Source organism: Cottoperca gobio, chromosome 18 (genome assembly GCF_900634415.1).
Source record: "Cottoperca gobio chromosome 18, fCotGob3.1, whole genome shotgun sequence".
In the NCBI taxonomy this organism is placed as follows: Eukaryota; Metazoa; Chordata; class Actinopteri; order Perciformes; family Bovichtidae; genus Cottoperca; species Cottoperca gobio.
The window spans coordinates 3,387,467-3,408,898 of NC_041372.1; the positions used below are offsets into that span (position 1 = coordinate 3,387,467).

Sequence of the window (21,432 nt, forward strand, 5' to 3'; positions counted from 1 at the left end):
TGTGAAGATGAGTCAGTCTGAAACTGTGTCAAGGCTCAAGGCAATCTTGTGAGTCAAACAAACAAAAGATGAAGTTGTTTACGTGTCAGTCAGTGGACTTGATTAGGAGATAAGGGTGAAGTAAGGTGAGGTAAATAAAAACAGCACCAGACAGAAAGACGGTGCATAAAAGAGCAAACTGAGGACGAGGGGAATCACTAGAACAGATGGAAGTGCATTTAAAAAGACAGAAAGATAAGAGACGACAGAAACTGAACAGATTTGATATAACACTGAAAACTAAAAGCCGTCAGACTAATGGATCGCTATTCTGATGCTTTGTTATTACCAACCAAATGCGCTGGTTCCTAATGTAAAACATTACAGGAGCCTTTTGCTGCTCCCTGCAGCTGAGTTAAATACTAATTTAGCAGCAAAAGAAATGTGTGAGCTGGCAGCAATCTGCAGCTGAACTGAGCTAATTAAACTTCTAAAAATATAGTTGAGTAGGAGAGACAACGTGAACTAGCCAAGAAAAATAACCATTTATTTATCCACTTTCTTTATTCGGGTCACTTGGCCCAGACCAGGCATCTCTTGCTGGGAGATCATCGAGCTTTTCCCAGGCTGGATAGGAAACGTTACTCCACCAGCATGTTCTGGGTTCTGCCTCTGGTTCCATCGCAGTGGGTGGACCCGGGATACCTCCACAGGGAGGCAGGAAGCAAACACAGTGAGCTGAAAGTGTCTGAATGCTGCTCTGAGCTGCAGACTGAAGTTCATTCTCAGTGGGATCAGCGGTATCAGCATTATAGAGTCTTTTCATTTAAATATCAAAAGTAGTGCTTATAGAAAATAAAGCCTCACATCTGTGAAAAGAGAGAGAAGGGCAGAACGTGTCCTTTAACTCCCTCAATGTCATTCTGTGATTTCACCTCTCCACTCGCATGTTTTCATCTTCTATTAAGCCCTTTGCAGACGCTGCTAAACACATAAAATGGAGAGTGTGAAAGATGTGGAGCGAGACAGTGAGAGTGGGGGGTAGAGTGCTGACACACCTAGAGATGGACAAATAGATGATGATGATGAGAGAGAGAGAGAGAGAGAGAGAGAGAGAGAGAGAGAGAGAGAGAGAGAGAGAGAGAGAGAGAGAGAGAGAGAGAAGTGAAGGAAGGTCATTGTGCGTTAGCTTTCCGTCTGTGTGTGTCTGTATGTGAGCTGCTGTTATTTTTGTCACGCAAGTACTTTGCCACCATTTATTACTGGGAAGATAAAAGATCCTTTAAACACATAAGGATAATTTGACACGGGGGTAACTGGTGTGTGTGTGTGGTGTTGTATGTGCGAAAAAGGTTAATATCTCTCGCCACTTGAGCTTCCAGACATCACCCGAGTGGTAGACAGTGTCCTAATTTGATAACATCAACAGTGACACCAGAAGAAATAAAGGAGAGGAAAGTGTGTGTGTGTGTGTGCGCGTGTGCGTGTGTGTGTCCCAGGACATCGGGTTAGAGGACATTTTGATTTGAAACTTATAAGTGGCGGCATTAAAAGCAGGACTGAGTCTGTACGTACAGTCACCTTTGAGAAAGGGAGTCAGTGTGTGTGTGTGTGTGTGTGTGTGCACTTATGTGTGACGGGCAAGAACAACACAGCGCAGAGCACCACCCCTCCCCTCTGCTTTCACTGCCAAAGGCAAAACCCTGGCCCAATTTGACTAATTAAAGAAATGCTGAGTTGCAACACACACACATGCTCACCTCTTAATGCAGGCTCACACAAACGGGCATGTATACACACCACGAGATAACCTTGTGCTGTTTGAGTCCTCATGTGTGTGTGCACGTGTGTGTCTTGCGAGGCCACGGCTGCCCGTAGCCAAACTTCCTCTGACATTTGCAGTTATGATCAAGATATGATGCATTTCCCTGCAGTCTGCTGAGTAACTGCTGACTCAGTGAGCATCGAGACTCAGCATCTCCTGCACTAGAAACCGGTCGGACCAGTTCTGCATCATGCTGAGGAGACAGAGTGTAAATCAGTGTAAGCAGCTCTGCAGCACAGTCGAAGGGATCGTCAATTTATGATTACAAAGCATTGACATTTCCATGGTAACTATGCAGATGAAAATATTAGTTGAACTCTGTTGATGAAGTGAAAACATCTGAATAGTCCTCAGGGTCTTAGAGATCAGAGTTCCCAACCTTATAGAAACTGGACGAGGCTCAAACTGATGTAATAAGAGCGGACGTAACTTACAGGGACACAATTCTACTGAGAAGATAATCACAACACTAAAAACCAGATGTATAATGTACTTGCTGTAAGGAGTCGATGTGAAGTTGTGTGAAAGAGTGAGACGGTTCATTTTGAATCAACGGCAACAAAAATACACAAAACTTTCAAAAATATTCCTTCACTTTAGTAAAATGTAACTTTTGGAGTATAAAGCCATTTGACATTCTACAACGCTCACGATGAATGCGTGTCATCTGCCTACGAGTACTCTCCAGCTGCGCCATTTATTGTGTCACTTTCAACTTCCTGTCAAGGTTTTTCTATCATCTTCCTGAATTCTAGATTAAATACCAGTTCACCAGTTTTAACTACACTGTTCTTTGTTGCTCTGATGTTCTATGTCCATGTATGAGCTCATTAATCATCATGTTCCTCTATTGTTGGATATTCTAAATAATAACTCCAATTAAACACCAACCTTGAACATATGAAACCCACGACCAACCAGACCCTAAAAGCGGTTTCAGTTTGCAGTGATGGTTCACCAGGTGCAGGATGAAGACTGCAGATTGTCAGGAGAGATGAAGGTTGATGGTTACACATCGAGCATGTGCTACGTGAGATATTACCTTCCATCAGATGTGATCAACTAATTGAAAGCTTCCAGAACTCAGACCAGCGGAAGTAAAGACATTGACATCACTTCATCATGTGCTGTCAGTCACTTTTCAACTCAACGCTGTCGTCAGGCCTCAACAACTCGGCATCGCATGAGGAATATGTGGGAGAGAAGTAGAGAGGCAGCAGACGAGAGGTAGGGAGAAAAAGATTGATTGGATCGAGAAGAGCAAAGAGACGAGGGAGACGGGAGCAGCTGCAAAGGGAGAGATCGATGGAGGAAGAGACGAAGACAACTAGAGTACTACCGCAGCAGCAGAGAGGGAAATTATCTTTTGCCTTATCTAAATACACGATACAGAGAACCAGCTTCTTATCTTGATCTACTTCTTCTTGGTTCCCGGCGCTGCGGACGGACATCCCACAGGAAACAACCTGAGGCCTTTCAAATCAGGGTTTATTGGGAAAGTGCTGGATGTTTACACCAAAGTCCACAACTATAGTGTGTTTAATTACACCAGGGTAGCAGAATTATTTTGGTAATGACATGTTACGCAGAGCACCTTCATGAGAACAGAAAACAGAAAAGCAGAGATGACAGAAAAGACAAAGATGGAAGACGAAGGAGAAACGATGCTCCTGCAAAGCTTTACCTTAATGCATCATTTTCTCTCCGTTCTCTCCCTTGAATGTAGCCCTCTATCTAATTGGCGCTCTTCTTCACCTACACTGACTTCTCATTCAATCCATTGTTAACTACATTCACTCCTAATCTCCACCTCTCCCTGACCTCCCTCCTGCCTCGCGCTCCTTTGCGCACATCTCTCCTTGTTGAGCCAGTTTGGTCTCATTGTATTCTGCTCTCCTGACTGAAATGTTCTTTGTCTTTCGGTGTCATCTTGCCTTAAAGAATGTTATCCATCTTTTTCTCTATAAGTCTCTTACTGTCACTCCCACTTCTGGTTACCAGATCAGCACTTCCTACTCACTCACACACACACTTTAATATTAAAATTCCTCTCTCCACTTTCATTGTTTCACCCAAATATATTTTGGCATTTCATCTTCACCTCTCCGACCTCGTCCCTCTCGATTTCATTCTTTTGGTTAATTTATCCGTTCCTCCATCGACCTCAATTCCCTTTTCATTTCTCTCACTCAACAGCTGCATTTTAAAATGTTTCCGCACTCGAAGTGAGGCAGAAATCTAAGTGTAACATTCAGTCCATGAGTACAGAGCTTCACGATGTATCCAAAATGCAGAGTATTTAAACATATTTAGGTGTTTTCAACTCAATGCTGAAAAGCTTGATATGTTGCATTCAGCAGCTTTCTCCTTCACCTCTGTCCTCACTCTTCAGCCAACTCCTCATTCAGCCGTTAAGTAAAGAAACATTTTATTAAGAGACAATGGTTATCTCCCTTCCTTTCAGAGACTCTCCTCCACTCTCTAGGCACAAGACATTTGTTAATGTAGTTTGACAGCAAAGAGGAAAATACAACATTCAGGAACAGAACATGTGACCTTTCGCTAGAACCCAACGTGCCGTGCACCATTATGAGTTACACATGTTACGCTACCCCTGCAGCAGTATAACGGGCACCTTACCCTTCTGACATAGCTATTGAGATACACAAGGAACCTCCGACCATGGCAGTGCCACTAAACGTTTTACCAACTCAGCTACATGACATGATGCACACAGCTGAAAGAATATGAAGTGTATTTGTTAGAGGGACCTAGATGGTTACAGAACTTTGGACGTCATCATCAGACAAAACTAAAATCCACCAAGAGCACTGGTGCATTCAAGTGCTCCTTGGATCGTCCCATTTCCCAATTCGTGAAAACATTTAAGGGGAAGAAATAATGAAGAGTACAGCATGTCACATCTTTAAACCTGGATCCTTCCTCTATAGTAAGCCCTCTATTCCAATCTGAGCTGCATCCCTCCAGAGGTCACATCCTGCCCGTCGTCTCATTCTGCGGTACGCTGGCCTCTTGGCCGCTCTACTCTCAAACTCTCAAACTCTCCATCTTGCCGTTTATCCAATTTCTGGCCCTTTCCCCGTTTTGCTCTTTCAGTACTTGCTCTTGATGGTCCTCTGATTGTTTGCAGTTGTTTCCTCTCACTCCCTTCCTCAATCTCTTTCACCTCTGTCAACTTCCCTTGTTTGACTTGTGTCTGCTGTTGAATCTGTGCGAGCGCATCACTGACAGGTTCTCTTAGAAAACTTCAGCTCGAGTTCCATTCTCTGCTTCTCCACGTCTCTTCTCTCAAGTTTCTCTCTTTATTTCCTTCCAGTATTCTCTATTTCTTCCCCATCACCTGGTTTATTCCTGACATCTATTCTTTTGTCATATGTAGTGCCAGATGTCTTTTTCTTACTTCAGCTCTGGGCTTCTCCTGCTCATCAGTACCTCTCCCATCATCCCGCCCACTGCCCATCTCTTCTTCACTTTTCTCCCCGAACATGGAGCTTCCTGCCCTTTTTTCATCAGTTTTCACTCATTCTCTCTTTCAGTCCACCGTGTGGCGACGCTCCCACCTCCTCCGACTCATCCTCCCCTGCGGGCTCCCTTCAGACTCCTGATCAGAGGGAGGGAGTGAAGTTTTGTAACTCTTCTCATCTTGTGACGTTCTGCGGCTTCTTTTCTGAGAGGGTGACAGTAAGGGATCTTGGTGTGTGTGCATGTGTGTGTGAGAGACAGCGGCAAAGACTAAGAGACAGATACAGTGGGGAGTCATCTTTCAGGCTTTCTGCCTGGTTTCTAGAGAGCACACAACAGGAGGAGACGAGAATAGGGAGTGAGAAAGGACAGATAAAGAGAGGAGGGTCGAGAGAGACAAAGCAAAACAACAAAGACAGATGTCAAAGACAGATCTAAAGTAGAATTGAAAGGGAAGAAGACATCAATAACTACTTGCAATAAACTCATTTATAGCATTTCTAGGGTTTCTTTTGCTCGATAAATGCTACAAACATGCGCAATCGCTGAGCTCTGTTAATAAATACAAGCAGCTTACATTTGCTTTTTGTTGATGCTCAATTAGGGAGGCGAAAACCCCCCAAATCCACTCACATCTCTGACCCAACAGCATTTACCATCACTAAAAACCTAAGAGAGTTTTATGTAAATCTCCCAAATACCTCGACCCAATTAGATATACTAACAGCCACAGCGATGGTTCAACAAATCGCTCAATGCTTCACTATTTGCCTTCTTTCCTTGCGGAGGGAACAGATGATTGTCATACTACATAATTCAGCTGAAAAATATGATCCAGCTGTTGGCGTTACAATTTTGCCCCTGGCCCTACTGCTTACGATTCAACTGGGACCCAATCTAACATAAGAACTGCAGGTTCCTGAAGACACAGACTTACAGACTCTGGAAGGAGGGAATGTGGTTGAGCTATTATTGGAACCAACTGCTGAGCGAAGGTCCTTTAGCCTTTCAGTTCACAGCACCAGCCAGTAAGCAATTTAACCTTGCTCCTCATCTAGTCATGCTTAAAGGCCAAAAGCTGCGGGACATTATTGTTATGAAATATTCAGAGTGTTACGCTGCCGTTGGATGTTTCGGACCTTTGTGCGTTGTTAGGGTTGCTTAATGAGTCGCTTTCTTCTTAGTTGACGACATTGAAAGTTCGGTTTGAATTGAAAGAAAGTAGAACAGAGTCAGAAAGCTGCAGGAGCTATAAAGAGTCTGTATTATCAGTTCACTGAAGGAAACATGGTGTTTATTAAGGAGGTGCATGTTCATTATCATCATGAGTGTGATTGCATGAAGAGATTAGGACAGGAAACGCTGCACACTGGAATGAGAGTTGTTCATCATCATCAATGTCTGGACCCAAAACATTTCATTGGTTTTTTTTGCCTGAGGAAGTCTTGTGTTGGGTTGAAACATTGTAAATAATTGTTTGTTGAATGCCTGTTGATTTTTGTTGCATCACTTGACCAATGAGGTTTTGTAGATGTGGGGGTGACCAAACATTTGAAGCAGTCAAAAATGTCCATTTATGCAGCAGGAAACAATAAGATCCCAGATTTTAATCTGCAAGTACAAGTTGCAATGCATTCATTTAATATTGCAAGACTTCTGTATTGTACTCTATATATCTATATAGATATATATCTATCTATATACACCACCACTTTCTACTGAAAACCAATTGCTATGTGAAGAAAAACACTTCTCAACTTGGAACTTGTCAAGTAAAATTAAAAGACACTCTGCTGTCATAAAAACATATGCTAAATATGGGGTTAGCATACTACAAACTTTAAAATATGTGAAAAGGAGAGTTACAATAATGCCACTAAGAGGAACACTAAGTTTGATGTTGCACTTCCTCTCTGAAAACATGCAGCATGACATTCTACCAACACACGTTTCCATGTGCGCCTGTGAAAGACCGACAAGTGTTAGCGAGTTATTCATTTGAGTGCAATGCAAATATACTCAAAAACTGTTTTCAGATCACTGGTTTCATCTTGTAGAAAGTTGCAGAATCATAAAATAACTTTGCAGCAATCTAGCATGTGATAAAAACCCCAACATGGTTCCAAGGACACAGTTTAGGTCACTCACCTACATGAACAACTGATTCGTCTCAATAAACAGTGAAGTTCAATCAGCGTCCTTTTGTGAACCATCGCTGTCACAAGATATGAATAATTAAATATTTATTCTGGAGCTGAAGACAGATGTCGCAGCGAGCTGCAATCTGTGGCATGAGCAACAGCGACGACACAATGTGTTGCTGAAAGATGCTCACACTTTGCTATTTGTTGTTCTGTGATTTTATTTCTAACTTTAGCTCAAGACAGTTGGTGGATATTTACCCAAAATATCTCAAAGACTCAGAGTACAAATGGGCGTCTCCAGAAGGAACCAATCCCTTAAACACAGCAGTGTGTGTGCTACCTGAGGAACACATACGAACAATAAAGAACATTAGTGCCACCTACACACTCCAGTCAAGTTGCATCAGTACAGCATGAGCCTTTCGCTGAAAGCTAAATAGCAAGTTTCAACCCGAGCATGTCACTCGCCTGCTCGTGTGCTGCTACTAATCCCATAATTAATATTGAAAAACTGTCTGCAGGGTGTTTCATTCTACAAAGGACGGCAACAAGGTTTCACGCGTCACCTCCGTTACCCTGCGAGCGCGGCTGGACGCCCACAACGGCGATGACCCTTTTCCCCTCGGTTTGTTCCTGCTGGATTTCTGCCATTATCGAGTTATATTGAATATAATTTAACCTTCCAACCACAGACGGCCGCTGCAAGGCTCAGGGGTGGATGTCAGAAAGCTTTATGCATACAGTAGTGAAGAAGTACAAGTGTCTTTTACTAAGTACAAAGAGTTTTACTTAAAGTATAAAAGTATTAGCAGCAAAATGCATTAAAAGCAGTCGTGAGGCAGCAGACTGACCCCCGTGTCAGTGTGTCATCAGATTAAAATCCATTACAATTCATCTATAATGCTTATGTATAAAGTACCTCAATATTATACTTAAACTAATTGACATATTGTTAGAAAAATATTCCTAATAACGCCACGAAGTCAGGATTCAAATCAAATCAAAGGGTTTAATCTATATTCTTGCAAGAAGGAGCTTGAGTTTATTCATACAATGGATGATCAAAACTCACATGTACAGGTTTGTAAAGTCTGCCGTGTTGCTCACCGGAGCAAATCCCCCAGCCTCAGTATTTATACCCATTCAAAGGACAGGAAGTCACGAAGAGCTTCCAGGTCAGTCCTCCTTTGTTCTACAACATGGGGGTTTACAGTAAACACAGATGTACTGATCAACTCAGGTCCCAGACGTGCTAATTCACTAGACTGAGGAACTGTTCTTAGAAAGAGCAGTTCACCTCCTGTCCCCTGCTGTGCTTTACAATCAGTATTTCCTGTATTTTCCTATCACATATATACAGACATTTAATAACAAAATAAAGAGCAGTCAATGAATAGAATAATGAAGAAGAAATACCTTTTGGAAAAGCCAGTGAGTGACGGGACAATAACGAGAATAACAGGAGGAAAGAAAAAGGTGACAGTTTAATTGCGCAGCTCTTTATCTGCATGAACACAGTCACCATAATGGAAGTTCAAGTGTTTTTTAAATAGAATAAACCCACAGTACGGCCAACTTAGTGCTGCACACCACCCAAATATCACTGCTTGACCAATTTCATTACACAGTCCAGTACTATACTGGGACGCTCATTGTAGTCTTAAAACCTGGCTGAACATAATGTTCCCTTTAAAGAGCCTCAGAGGAACGAACAAAGAGAACATTTGTGCGGAGGACCTTTAACCGTGCACGCGCGGCCTCCTGCACAACTGTACAGACCACACCGCTGCTCCGGCTGACATCACACGACGCGTCAGTACAGGAACATAATTACTGCTGTGTGCCAACTTTCAAATGCATGTCAAGCAATGGCTGCCAGAATCTCTCCCACTGTAAAGCCGGACATGCAATCGATACTTGAATCAATATTGTGATAGAAGATTTATTATCATCGTCACCGATGTTTTAATCAGTACCGGCCTGATATCCGATGTCTTGTTGCCTGCCACTATAACTGGACCCTCCAGCAATGGAGAAAGCAAAACACCATTTTACCTTTAATCCCATATCTGGACATCTTCATAGATAAAAGCCCAGACGTTAAACTGAGATTTAAAGGCAAAGGCAGGAGCTGGAAGTCATCATGCTCTTCATAATATTGTGGCATATGTGCTTGAAATATTAATAGGTTTTTACTTATTAATAATACAATAAGTGGTATATGTGTTATCCTATATGACATGAAGTGCAGGACCCGAGGGAGCCAAAAGGATTCAAATCAAAAAGAAGACGTAGAAGATAAAAGGGGATGAGGAGCAGAGGGAATAAAGAAGGTAAAGGTTGCAGTTAACCCTTAACGTATCCTCCCCCCAACCTTATCCTCGCTCGCCTGAGATGAAAGCATTTGTTTTCTCTGCAGCAGCATTAGAGCATTAAGCTCAAATACATAGTCTACTAAAAACGAGACAAATCCCCTTATTCTCTCCCAAGTACACACACTGTTTGACATGCACACAAAGAGCAGGAAACACACACCGTATTACTGCAATCTGAGAGAATGAAAAGTCTGGATTCTCTAAACAATCGGCCTCCGCGTCTCCATGGATGTGATCAGTCTTTAAGCATCCTCTCTTGCACTCCTGCCGTCTGTCCCTCCTCCAACGTCTTCAACAGCAGGAGCCACATTACAGACTGGAAAGCAAACTAATCACAGACAAACACGGATAAGAAAAAGCCAGTTCCCTTCGAGAGGCGTATCATAAATCCATCTTCATCGCTTATCAAAACGTTCGGTTTTATTTTGTGCGTACTGTCGAACATCTGAACACAACAAACTGTTATTCTACTTTTTAATGTTTGTTCTGAGAGCTGGCTGAGATTGGGAGCCTGCACCTGATTCAGTTTTAATTGACAATTAATGAATCCAGACATTAGCAGTTCCAAACACCTGGCAAAGGGCAAGTCATAATTAAACTCATTAGAATTAGAAATGAGACTTTTGTTCTCAATCAGCCATTAAAGCTAAAACAGGAGGCACTCTACCAGAGTAATCTCTCTTTCTCTTCATCCCTCCTCTTCTTGTCGCACTTTTAAATATTTTTGCCAGTCCTCTTAATAGCACTCTTGTTTTCTTCTAGCTTTAAACACTTTATTTTTCTCTGTGATGTTTTTCTCCCCTAATTCTGCATTCTGTTCATCACCCTTCATTATCGCTGCTTCTTCTCCGCTTCACCTCTCTGCTGACCTACAAATGAGTTTTTTTAATGCTGTCCAAGAAGCTCAAACCATTATCCGGCTTTGCGGGAGTAAACAAGTCCAAACCTGATATAATTCATCTTGTAACTTTAGGACTTTGTCTTTCTGATGCCGGACTTTTCACGTGCAAAATAGTGTTCTGCCACCTAGCATGGGAGCGTGTGCTGCGCCTGCAACAGCAGAGCGTCGTCTCATTGTGTCCGTCAGTGTCTGAGTGGAAATATCAAAGAGCCCATCGCAAACCAAATCAACAGATGAGCATTTTTCTGAAGTGTCTGGACAATAAATCTTTGATTATTCAGGCAGAACAGTTGATTCCTGTTTAATATCTAAAAGGCTCTGTGTGTATTTGTTTCCAAGCTGCCACATCTGAATCTATTGTTGCTTCAGTCCACAGAATAAACACACAGTCCATTCCAATGGTTGAAGCCCATCAGTGCTGCCAGACTCACTGGGATTTAATTAGATCATATCAATTTATTTAAATGATCTTTTTCCAAGTGTGCTGACAGGAGAGCAAAGTACTTATTCAATTATCTCTGTCAGGATGGTTTTAAGTCGTTTGACGGACAGCTTCGTGGCAGCTTCTGCAGAGAAAAGAAATCTCAGACCATTTCCGGGAACATTTTTATATTTGAGGTATTCACCTAATGTTCTTACCCAGAGCCACTTAGAGTGAAGGCAGTGGTAGAATAAGCTTCAGCTCCTAGATCACCAACACCACTAGAAAAAAAAAAAGATTCTTCTTAAATTGAGGGAGACGGGAGACTCAAAGAAAGAAAGTTAAGAGCAAATTAGAGTGAGCGTGGAGACGTGGAGAGACGGTATGATTCAGTGTGGAGAAGGTGATTTGAGGTGCTTCTTAAAAGGAATGGGAACGACTGCCTTTCTGACCAGTCATGACACTTTCTGTGCTGAGTCATTGCCACAGTGTGTGTAAAGACCCCCAAAGTTCATAACTGTAAATAACCCCATGCTTCAGTGTCACATTGCATTTAACATCCGAGGCTCCAGGAAGCAACTAACTTTCAGCAAATATGTTGTTTGGTAGAAGAGGCTGCTGTGTGTAAAGCACACTGGCACTCATTTCCTCAATTCAAAAACAGCAGGCAACATAAAAACACAGCAAATATGCCGTTTATATATTACTGACAACACTGGTTTTTGCTAAAAGAGGACGGCGGTGTTTCTGTCTCCACATTTGAGCAAGAGATGTTGCAATTAAACTGTCAACTTTATAAGAACATGCAACAGCAGAGAGATGTTGGTGAGCATGTTTCTACTTCCTCAAGTCAACCTTTAGATATTCAGCATGTCTAAAAACACATTTATTTATTTTAGCATCAACACTTTTAGTCCGTCAGCTGGAATAGCAGGACTTTAGACTCTTTTCTTTCCCTCTCTCCCTTCATATCGATCCAGCAGTCTAGACTTGGTGATGAAATGCCACTCTGAGAGGCTTTGTCCAGGACAGCTGTAAACATGTCACATCTGCCGGCCTTGTGGCTCCGCAGGGCCTCAACGAGGCCTTTGTAAATGTCTAAACCGGAGGGCTGCAATGGACAAGGCTTGTTTTACAGCCAACAAGAACATTACACACTACTGTGTAAATGTAGCACGTCACTTTTCTCTTTCCAAGTCTTAAGTATTTAGGCACAATTGTCGAGTAAGGCTGTGTAATTCAAAATGTGTGCATACATGCTTATGCACACTCAGCGTAATTGAACGGTGGGATTGGCACTTATCACTGTCACGATATGATGTGTTTGGACAGGGATTGTATGTGTTGAAGAACTGTGCTGAACGGTTAGCAAAGCATACATCATTTAGCCTCAGCAGCCGACGCTGAAGGAGGCTCGAAAGTTTTAGTCGGGAGCAGGTATACCTCAGGCTCAGGCTGGGGAAAAAAACTTTAACATTAAAACTGTCAGTGCTACTGGCTTGCCAGATGTTGCAACGGAAACAAGCAAAGCCAGCTGTCAAATAACCTGCACAACTCATAAGGAGGTATATGATGTCGTTTTTTAGTGTAAAAAAGACCTCCAGCTCCGGTACTGCCGCCACATAAAAACAGGAAAACTGCTCTGCTTTTAATGAGCAGAATTGGCAGCGCTGACGGATCGGCTTTGCCTCCAAGGTCTGCACATATTTAAGACCTTTGAAAAAACAAATGCATTCACAGGTGCAGTCAACACATTTTACTGCACCTAAGAATAAACTACTGCCGCATTTAACGCTGCCCTCAAGATGAACTGTTTGGAAAGCAAAGCATTGTCTCTGCGAGTGTGACTGGAATAATCAGGCGAGAGCAATCCACTCCCGTGCGCCGTGAAGTCTGTTCAATTAGAGCTGAAAATGTGTGAGAAAAGAAGAGCCGGCACGGTTCAAATGTATATCCTGCATTAACTTGTGTTCACACCATGAGCTGCATGATTTACAAGCAACTGGAATTTCTGTTTCAATAAAAAGCAATTTGAAGGCCGTTCAAAGCACTCGGAGAGAAAACGTCTCAATCCCAAAGCTTAGAGAGTCATTGCATCAACTGAGGCTGTTTATTTTCAATTAACACGATCTGCCAGAAACCCTGATGAGGATATCTTTGTCCAAGTTGCTACTTATTCCAAAGTATAAGTCAGTGTGTTGTTGAGCTTATTATCTGAGAATTAGCAGGAAGCTACCAATGAGTGAAAGTCACAGGCCAGCAAAACCTGCCAATCAATTAAGTTTATTAAGCTCCGCACCACGGGCGATCGGGCCGTCTGCTCAGCCGCTCCTCGCCTCCTCCCTCCCAGAACTCCTGAGGGCTCCACAGGCCACCGACTCCTTCAGGAAGAGCCTAAAAACCTTTCTTTTCAAAAAAGCCTTTCTGTAAAATCTTATGTCTGTTGTTGTTGTTGTTGTTGTTGTTGTCGTCCTGCATTGGAGCGCCTTGAGATTGCTTTTAGCTTGGCAAGGCACTTTACAAATAATATGTATTATTATTATTTCAAAAAATTGTCCACAAAAGAAACCTCTAAAATGTTCGACTTGCAGCGTTTTAGAACATTTGACCCACTTGAACACTTAGTCTAAGAGAAATGTGCCTGCTGCCTTTCTCACCAGACCTCTACCAGCTGAACTAAAATAAATACATGAACTTGTACCTTTTTAAACTGCATCAACAGCTTGAACAATGGTCTGCCTGGTGAATGTATGGGAAGAAAACGGAAAGAAGGGTTTAATTACAGTAGAGGATAAAAAATGTAAATAATTTATTGGCCAAATGTGTTTTTTTTTAGTAGTTAACTACAAAAAAATGCATCCCTCTGCAGCTATAATGGTAGTTTAACTACCAGCCAACTCCTTTAACTACATGTGGCTCCCGACCCCCCCAACACTGGGAACGAGCGTGTCTGAGTGTTAATTGTCTTGCAGGCAGATTGTATTAATGTTTGTGGGTGTGTAACAGATGATTAAGCCCTAAAACCTTCCAGTGTGTTTGAACATGTTGATTAATCAATGTGTGTACGGACTCTTAATTAAAAACTCCCACTTCACCCTGGACCCTACTCCTCCTATTTCTGAATTTGTATTCACAAATTCACCGCTGCTGAATCTCAATATTCACGTCTGTGCACAACACCACTCCTCCTGCTGAAAGCCACATTTAGCTGTGGTAAGGATTTCATGTCCTGCTGTGATTAAAGAAACAGGTAATCAACAGTGGTGGCTGCCCTCAGGTGTCTGCAGAGCTTCTAGTCTCCACAAAGTGACAGCGTAGGTGTAAACTTCATTAACGCCCCATTCTGTGCTCTTCAACAGTAACATGTTGCTGACTGAGCCTGAGGTCAACGTCTCCTGCTGAAAGTGCACCGGTCATTACCTCTCAATTTATGAACATGTTAATGTCCAATCGAAGTGTGCTTCAAGACAACATGCCACGTGAGATTACCAGCAGCAATGACATGATGTGTCCACATGTGCTTTCTTTCTAATATTGGATGTTCTGTCTCCCCTCAGGCTAAATCTTTTTATTTCAATCTTTGGATTTAATTTGTTTTGTTATTTTGTCACTGAGCACACACACTGCAGTCACAAGGAGTTGGAACGATGTGAACTGCGGTTGACCTCCGATACCATGGCCCGTTTCCGAGCAAAGTACATAACTCACCCAACTAATCAGATTTCACCCCAGCAAGGTCGTCTCCTCCTCACCCCCTCCCCCCCCCCCTCCTGCCCCCAACGCTCACTCTGATCACAAATTAATATTCACACAGACGTCCACAGCAGCTACTGAGGGCACAGAGTGAGTGAGTGTTCGTTCTTTTTACGTGCACGCGGCTCGACTCAAGCTGTGCCGTCACCGCAGACGAGATGGCAGATTGAAGGTAAAGAATGACAGAGAGGGAGGGGGGGGGGGGATAAAGCGTGAAGAAGTGAGGATGAGGAGCCCGTGAGAACGGGACAGACAGAGAGAGGGGACAGCTAAAGAAGAGCCACACGTCTGCTGTGAAGTGATCCAGCTGTCGAAAAGGAAATATTTGAATCATCTTTCTTATGATATTTCTGCATCCTGCATCCACATCTGCCAGGTTTTTGGACAACTCTGAAAGTGTGCATGGACAGATTAACCTGAGCGTAGAAAGAGAAAACACAGAATGGGATCAGGTGATGAACTGATTCTTCTCCTGCAAAGTTTCACTAAGTCCCATTTGAATGGAAACTTTCCTTCTCTCCTCGTTCCATCTTTCTCTCCTTTGTGCGTTTGTCTTTCTTCTGCAGCATCATCCAGCTTCCCTCTCCTCCTCTCCCTCCCTCCCATCCGCTTCGTCACGGCAGATTTCCAGCCGTTTAATCCTGATTATGGCTTTAAAGTCCCAGTTGACACCAAGCAGCTCGAACTTGCTGTGTTTGAAATGATGTGCGTACGGCCAGCGAGACGCCAGTTCCGGCGTTAAGCACGTCTGTCTTGTGTCTGTCGGTTTTAGCTCTAAGACATTGTGTTTGTGTTGACGTGTCGTTGTAGCGCGTGTTTGCTACGTGACGGCAGACTCTTATGCTGGAGTGGCAGTTTAAGTCTGTAAATCATGTTTGGGTGAACATACTTGTATGTGTGAGATTGTTTTCGCTGTAAAACAGCTGTTTTATGGGTGATTGCTTGTACATTGTGTGTATGTGTTGAAGTGAATAGCTTAGTGCTGAGTGGCCGCTCTGCCATCTGTCATCTTAACGTCGCCCTTCTCGTCTTATCTGCACTCTTTGTCGTCTCACCTTCGGATGTTGTAAAGCAGCGGTCCCCAACCTTTTTTGCTCCACGGACCGGTTTCATGTAAGACAATATTTTCACGGACCGGCCTTCGAAGTGTGGGGGGGGGGATAAATATGATGAAATAAAATGATACGGCCGACATACAAACAAATATAAAGTGCATAGAAAACTCTCCATTACGCTGAATTAGTGGGAGCCCTGAGCGTGTGTCTCTGCAACGAGCCGCTCCAATCTAGGGGGATAACTTCTTCACCAATAGTAAAAGGTTTCTTCTCTTAGCGACACGGTTAGTCACTAAGTATGACGCTCTCCGTGCACTCGCATCACTAATTGCTTCTGTCCTTCTTGTTCATGTTTTTTTCTTTCAAAAAACTCCACGGCTTGTCTTTTAACGCCGGGTGCTTGGTCTCCAGGTGTCGAAGCAGTTTTGAAGGTGATTTTTCTAAACACTTTGTAGACATGTCGGGGGGGGGGGGGGGGGGGGGGGGGGGGGTGAGGCGCCTTGTAGCAACGTTTGTAGGCTACAGGCTCCAATCAATAGTGCAGCCTGGCAGCCCAGCAGCCAATCAACCAATGCAATGAGAGACGCTTGAAGGTTCGACACGGGCAACACAATTATGTAAAAACATACATACGGTATCAATATATTTGATATGTCCTCATTCAAAGAGTGAGAACTCTGCAGCCTGCGAACATCAGCTGAAGCTGCAAATAATAATGAAAGGTACTGTTGCCTTGTACTACAGAGCAGCACACACACACGTCAGTGGAGGATGAACATGTGAAACCTTTCCTTGTTAAGGCTTTAGTTTTCGGCAGTTCACAACTGAGGTTGTAGGAGTCCGCCTGCCTCTCTGCTCACACACAGCTCTGCCTTTTATATCCGTGTCGACCACTGCATCCTCATCTGTGTCCTTCACACAATTATTTCAATACTACACACTCTTTACATCCTAACTTTCACCATTCTTCTCCTTCCATTCCTCCGTCCCCAAAACACTCGTATTTATTCACTCTCACCAATTGAATTAGCATGTTCTTGATCTTGTATTCAATTTCCTGAAATAAGGCTTTTCCAGGACTTGTACTTATCACACACACACACACACACACACACACACACACACACACACACTGTTTGTGTGATTAAGTACCGTGCAAATGGCTGTTAGAGGTGTAAAATGGAGAATAGATAGACTGATAACCCGGGCCCCCAGAGACACATATTCGTGTGTGAGAGAGTGTGTGTGTTGTCAGAGTGTGTCTAAACCTTTTATTCCTCCCACTTATAAGTCAGAGATGAGATGGATTTGGCGTCTCGCTCCTCCTGAGTGAACGATCCTGGATGATCAGTGCGTCGGCCTTCTCCTGCTTTGCAACACGACGCAAAGGTTAGAAGAGGTCAACGTCAGATGAGAAGGAAGAAGGACTCATCCTGTTACTACTGCAGGTCAACACTGCTGCTGTAAACTCAGGGATGGGCCTGACCAACAAGACCAAGAACAAATCAAGTAAATGAACTAGCTTTAAACTCTAACTTTCTTTCATTTTACTCGCTTTTAAAAACCTTGAAAAGCCATTTGCAGAGCAGTGGCACTTGTGCGGTTCATGTCTCATCTTCATTTGGATGTAATTGAAGAAGTCTTCAGCGCTCAGAACTTAACAATATAAATAACATATTTGAGATACGAGTCTAAGAACAGACTGCAGGTGTGAAACTCCCCACATGTAACCAGGTCAGTGAGACGTTAACCGGAGACTCAGACATCTGAAAGCAAGAGATACACAAGAAGAACTAGAAGTTGCTCCTGAAGGGAGACAGAGTTCAAACACAGAGAAGGGGAGTTGTTTACTTGGCAGGTAGATACAGAAATGAAAACGAGTTGGACATGACAGTGCAGGCCCTGGGAACTGGAGAGCTTGGCCAGACAGGCGTTTTCACAAATCCACCCCGACGCAGGTTAACAAACACACAGGCACGCTGGAGGCCGGGTAAACAGCACGCGAGGATGGATTACTGATACTTTGATACCACACACAGAGCTGTGTCCGTACAACCTACTCTAACTGGACCCACGAGGAGGAGGAGCGTGCCATTATTACTTATTCAAAGAAATGTATAACTGCATAGTTTACTAATAGGAGTCCATGGTATTGGTTGGCAGTCTGATCATAAGTTGAGTTCATTAATACATGGATATATAGTAAATACACTTTCTGGAACCTGGGGCAGCAAGAGAGAGAGAAAACTACACGTGGAGATCAAACAGACTTTATTTTACTTTGGATTGTTTTTCTATTTAGCAGGAAGCAACGTGACGGTACAATAAGAGCACTTAAGTCATCTCCACTGAGCCCTGATCCAGACCAGGTTACAGAGGCTGCCTGTGATCAGAGTGACCCTCGAATAATCACGTATGACAGAAGTACGAAGTCAAAAAATAAAGATCTTAACTCTCTCAGTGAAATGAAAAGAAGTCCAGCATGTGGTGATCTTAGGGATGGAAACTAGCCTGTGATCTGACAGGCTATCACAAGCGAAACATTACAGATTCTTCAAAGAGCCTCTCTAGATGGGAATCATCACTCGCACACACTGAAGGGTCCAACAACCTCAGGTCACATCAAACTCTCTCTCACAGATGAGGTGTAAAAGATAAACATCACTGCCTACAGCGAAGCCCTTGGTGTTACAAAAAGGACTTCTAAAGCAACAAACTGTGAAGAGTCTCACACACACACACACACACACACACACACACACACACACACACACACACTTGCAAACCTACAACACACACATCTCCATCAAGGGTCGGAAAAGTGAAGCCAATGCAGAGGAGCCTTAAACCTCGGCTCAGACATCCAGCAGTGGGAAACTTTGCTGGTTTGCGAAAAGAAGTCTGCGAGAAAACGAAGCTTCTTCTCACTTGATTTATCGCCTCGCTACAATTTTCCTAATGACTTTACGGTCTTAAGGAGTCGGCTGTTCATTTTCCGATTAGCACATTTAGTTTTAATCAGGTTTGTTGCTTTGCAAAATTAGAATCCCAATTAATATCACACACACCATGAATTATCGATGCACCTTGCTAATCAAGCTAGCTAGATAGTGCTGGCTTTAGCAGGTGATTTAGCGTTTGCTAAGCTAACGGTACCTCGCTCCTCCTCAGTCCCGATTCCTTTCATGTCGTCTCTCTTTTGCCGTTTCTTTGTGTGGAGGAACTTCCCTTTTCTTTCTCCATCTCTCCGTCACACGCACAGAGCTCCAGGAAGCAACACGAACCATCTGATGTTCTACAGCGGGGGACTCATGTGTCTGCTCCTGAGCTCATCAGTTGTTCAGTCATCAACCATCAACCTGTGTAATGAGCAATCTGCACACGACAGATGCTCCCATATTTGCATTGACATGAAGCACTTGTACAATTTAGTGTGTGCGTAATTAAGAAAGTAGACAAAAGGTGCACCTGTGCTCCATTAAGAGCTGGTAGCTTTCACTTCGGAGGAGATTTGATATAATAAATAATAAAAAACTCACCCTTTTTTTTTTTAAAAGGACAAGTCGTTGATTTTAACGAAAACAGACTTACAATTGTTATTTCTGTCGATTGAAAGAACTTCTGTTGCTGCAGCTAGCTGGTGAATCAAACCAATGTCACACTTTTGCTCTGGTATTTTCTTTGGAAATAATAGGCTAAAAATAAACGATTATACACCACCCTTCACTCTTTAAATGTCAACTATCGCTCTTACTGCAGCCCAACAGACATCACGTCAGCATGACTTTCTCTATGCCTAGTTACAGAGCACGGTATTTAGTTTGTGTTGAGGACAAATGTAATTTGTGTAATCCATCGCTCCATGTCACTAGATCAACTTTCAATCCAGCAAAGTACAATGCAGACACAAAGCGACAGCCACAGGTGTACTGGCCTCCACGGGCCGGACCACCTTCCTCGCCGTTTGATGTCACACTCTCCATCTTGATTGCCCTTTTCGTTTTGTTTGCCCCTCCTCCTCTATCCGTCTATATTTACCCCGCTGCCACATGTCCTGTCCATCACTCCTCCTCTCTCTTTTTGCTGCTGGATGTGTGACATTTCACTGCTTAACACACATGGCTCATACACACACACACACACACACACACACACACACACACACACACACACACACACACACACACACACACACACACACACACACACACACACACACACACACACACACACACACACACACACACACACACCACACACACACACACACACACACAGGCAGGAGATAAAAAGGAGCTTTCTGAAATGCCAAACATAATTCCACACAACAGAGGAGAGCGGCATATTGCAAAGTATCAACCAAGTGACTTCTGGTTGTCACTGGACGATGAAGGTTATACTTAACGTGCTAGGGATCTATGGTGGATGGAGACACCACCAAAGTCAGAGAATGACCCGAAACACAGAGTGTCTCAGTTGGGCTGTAGCCACATGTTGTTTACTAAGAGAAAGAAATAGAAAGCCCTTCAGAGTTATGAGGATGTCCGCGTGTCATATCTCTGAGAGCAGACCAAAGCATTAACAGGCCTTAGGTTTGTTGCCAACAATGTTGCTGTGTTGGAATGTCACCAGTAAGAATAATCTCCAAGGCCACCGCTCACAAACAAACAAACAAACGAGGGAACAATTCTTCTTCTTCTAGACATTTTCATGCATCACTTTTGTACCTATGAGTGTACTCAAGTGGCAGAGACATGCAATGCACTGGATCCTCCAACTGTGAAGTCGATGTATACACAACACATCAGATGGATGGTGTTAATTAGCCTCTACAGATAATCTAGCAATGACGTCAAACTGACATCACATCTCAAACTATTTTCTTCGACAGTGCAACGTATACATTCGTTAACGTTACAAGCCCGTCTGGTGTCCCCCGTAGAACGCGAGATGCCAGGTGGTTGCAGTTAACCACCAGATGAGATAGAAAACCTGCACTCCTAATGTGTGTTATCAAACACAATGTGGTTTTGATTTCAAGCTGACAATAGATGATTTCTAGCACCATTATAAAAACAGGAGAAGCCAACATTGGATTGTTTAACTGTAAAACCGAAGCTCCACTCTAAACAACGTTCAATGGATTCAGAATGAAAGAAAAAGCAGTCAGGTTTTGCTCAAATTTCAAGTCTTTGAAAAAAAGCTGTCATGGTTTCAGTCCACCACCAGCAGTGTTAAGAGAAACATGTTTAATTCAAGACCTTGTAACAGTCATCCACTGTTCTTTGCATCAATGCACTGTTCTCTGTTGGTGTCAACGCGCTACAAAGCCTTCGCACTGGCTTGCTGGTGCAGAATAGAAAATACTCCAACCTAGTAGCGTGCACCAAGGTTGCTCACAGCTCGCCTGCGACACACACACACACACACTTTATTGGCCGTTTTATTCTTACCGAAGACAAAGTGAATGATTTAAATTGTAGCCACTGTAGGAAA

At 43.2% G+C, this 21,432-nt stretch overlaps 1 protein-coding gene across 3 annotated transcripts in view; it reads right to left on the reverse strand.

The window, feature by feature from the left end:
• The window catches only part of pcxb (pyruvate carboxylase b), a 248,890-nt gene that overhangs the window by 105,841 nt on the left and 121,617 nt on the right, over window positions 1–21,432 (reverse strand). The window lies entirely within an intron of this gene.